Source organism: Dipodomys spectabilis, unplaced genomic scaffold, assembly GCF_019054845.1.
Source record: "Dipodomys spectabilis isolate Male_0828 unplaced genomic scaffold, ASM1905484v1 ptg000121l, whole genome shotgun sequence".
Classification (NCBI taxonomy): domain Eukaryota; kingdom Metazoa; phylum Chordata; class Mammalia; order Rodentia; family Heteromyidae; genus Dipodomys; species Dipodomys spectabilis.
The window spans coordinates 9,006,358-9,009,852 of NW_024870798.1; the positions used below are offsets into that span (position 1 = coordinate 9,006,358).

The 3,495-nt window shown below is 36.6% G+C and overlaps 1 pseudogene; it reads right to left on the reverse strand.

Annotated features, from left to right (window-relative positions):
- Nucleotides 1–3,047: 3,047 nt before the first annotated feature.
- Nucleotides 3,048–3,147, reverse strand: LOC122115605 (annotated as a pseudogene).
- Nucleotides 3,148–3,495: the final 348 nt, after the last annotated feature.

Below are 3,495 nucleotides of genomic sequence, written 5' to 3' on the forward strand. Positions count from 1 at the left end.
CCACAACTACTCCCCCTGCCGAGCTCAGTGACTTTTTTTTATTTTTGGCTTGGCACGGGGTTTGAACTCAAGTAGTGGCAACGCTGCACCTTCCCTCACATTGCTACAGATTTACCAAGACCCTGAGTACAAATTCCAGGTTAAGGAAGGAAACTGGCAGGAATTCCAAACCAGAGATCTTTATTTCTTTTTAATTTAGTTAAATAATTAATTAATTGTTTTATTTATTCTTTATTTTTAACCACGGGGCTTGAACTCAGGTTGTGGCTATGCTGACTCAGCTTCCATCACCCTAGGCTGTGGTACAGTCTCTGGACCCATAGCCCATCCTGGGATCCTAGGCCCTGAGGGTTTGCAGGAAGAAAAAAAAGTAGGATACCACAAAAAGTGGCGAGCTTCAGAGGGCTGGGGTATTATGTCTTTTTCATTGCACCGTGGGTCTGAATGACAAGGCTACAAAGTGGACATGACCTGCCGTTGCTCATACATGCAAGGCAAGCACTCTACCCCTGAGCCACCTTCTGTTTTCTCATTCCTGGGAGAAGCTGCACATGATCCTCATTTTCAGTCTGTACCTTTGGATACGGAGGAACATCTCTCCTTTGCTCTCCATCAATTCCCTACTTTCCAGTTAGATTGACTTAGAATAATAAAAATGTAAAAAGAGAAAATAAATCATCATGAAAAAAACAGGTGCAGAAAATTCGCTGTATTTTTCTCACAAGTTCAACCAATATGAACTATTGGGGAAATACATGGACACCTTATTCCCACTGGCACTGAAAGACTCTATTTAGGCAATTCTGATGAAGATGAGTAACAAAACGAAAAAGTGAGAAATCGTATCAATTGCAAGAAAAAAAAATGGAGTAGGAACCAAGCAAATTTCTTCTTTGTGCTGCTGAAAATAATCGGCTTACTAGAGTGTGGTGACTACTTTCCATAAAGGCCACTCATGTGAATACTAGGGATGACAATAAATATACCCCTCTTCATCGGGAAGCCTACAGTGGACATGTAGACATTATCCATGAGTTGGTGGCTCAAGCAGCAGATATTCATGCAATAATTGTTAATGGCTGGATACCCCTGCGCAGTGCTTACTCGTGGAATAATACCAGTGTGGCGTCTTTCTTACTTCATCATGATGCAGATACCAATGCCCAAACTAAATGCCTCTTGACTCCCTTGCATCTTGCTGCTGGGAATATAGATAGCAAAGATACACTAGATCTCCTTCTGTTGAACCATTATATCAAACCAGGTCTGAAGAAAAACTTGGAAGAAACTGCCTTTAATATTACCAAAAGGATAAGTATGTGTCACTACTCTTTGAAGTTGTGGAAGGTTGTACAAATTGTTCTATTAAGTTGTAATGGTTCGGTTAAGTTTCTTTTCTTTTATCTTTTTCTTTTGTTGAATTTTATTATTTTACCGTGAAAACACCATACAGAGGGGTTAAAATTACATGGGCAAGGTAATGAGTACATTTCTTATCAAGCATTGTTGCCTCCTCCTTTATTTCCCCTTCCCATACCTTCTCATCTCCCCCCCACTCACATCCCCCCTCACTACCCCTCCCCCCCGTCAAAGTTGTAAAGTTCGTTTTTCTACCTGACGTCTTGTATATCTCATTGTTGCAATGGGTCAACCTGTATCCCTATTTAAACAATTTGTTTTTTCCCTTCCCCTCCACAAATCATACCAACATCAAATAAAATTAAAGTAGGGGTTTTACGGTGGTGGAGGGACATACAAAGCAGCAAAGATATCATCTTATAAATATGTTAGAAACAATTGCAAGAAAGAAAAAAATAACATTTGAATCTTTATCTTGGGGTTCAATTCAACTAATATCAACTTATCTGACCATTTCTGTTTGTCTCAGACATATATTAGTTATTGCAAATAAGGGAAACCATGGGATCTATGTTTCTTTGGGCCTGGTTTACTTCACTTAATATATTGTTTTCCAATTCTTTCCATTTCCTAACAAATGGGGCAATGGCATTCTTTCTGAGGGAGGCATAAAATTCCATTCCATAGAATTCTATTTTCTTAATCCATTCATCTACTTAGGGGCATCAAACAAGACCATACTAAAGCTACCAGAACAACTATGTTTATCGCAGCATTATTTAGCATAGCTAAGATATCAGTTACGTTTCTTAAACATCAAAATGCCAGTCCATTCTTTGTGTCCATACAAAATATTTTCACAATCCAAATAACAGCAATATCTTACTGTAAAAATTCCGTGGAATTTTTCCAATGGAATTGCCTGACTTTGATGTCAAAATGTATTTGAGTTGTTTGTGTACATCTATAATGATTTCTTCAGAGTTTGTGATTTTTTAATCAGAAATAATTTGATCTTATCTGTTGAAATGAGTGGTACAGAAGCTAAAGATATTTCTGGTTCTTGACTGAAAAAAGTATATTTTAAAATATTCTATGTTCTGTGTTTGCATAATATCCATAATCTATTTAATTCTTTCCTAGATATACTTTGAATTCAACATTGTTTTATAATATGTTATTTATTAATAAATGTGTCCTTTCAGATTGCATTTCATATAGAAAATTTAAGATTATTTTTTTCTAGGTTCTTTTTTTTTTTGGTCCAGTCATGGGCCTGAACTCTGGGCCTCTGAACTCTGAACGCTGACCCTCAGCTCTTCAGCTCAAGGCTAGCGCTTTACCACTTGAGCCACAGAGCTACTTCTGACTTTTTTCTTTTTGCGTATGTGGTGCTGAGATATCGAACCCAGGGCCTCATGCATGCAAGGCAAGCGCTCTACCACTGAGCCACCTTCCCAGCCCCTTTTTCTAGGTTCTTATAGTAGTTTGTTTCTTTGGGATAAAATGATAATGTTAACTAATTTCAAAAGTTTTGTGAAGTTCTATGTAAAGGCCTTTCTAAGGTGAAGATTTAATACACTGATGTCAAACTAACGTTTAATTCTAACACTTGCATATATTGTTACACTTGTAATTTTGTAATTAACCTTTTAATAACTGTTTTTCATTTCTGCAACTGAACAATGAAAAATATGGAATACTTCACAAATTTTCATATTATCCTTGTGCAAGTGTTATGTTAATCTCTGTATTGTTGTAATTTGGGTATACGTGCTGCTGAAGCATGTAGTATCCTCTAAATTTAAGTAGTTAATGATGCAATCTTTATACAGGCTTATATCCTTGGGTGCCTATTTGTAGCAAGGAAACCTTATTGTTCCTAACAATACTATTGATCTTATTTCCCTAAAATAATGTGTATAGTGGAAAAAAAATTATATTGTTCGGTCGATTGCTCACATTTGCGTTTTTTTGTCAATGACAATTTTAAGGCTTTTTCATTTTAGATTTGATCATACTTTGAAGCACTTATAGCTAGGTCCTAATGTGATGGCTTTTTCAAGTTCTTATTTATGTAACTGAGTTAGCTTTGTGGAGCTAATAGATTCAACGTAAGCCTTGCTTAAGAGCTAC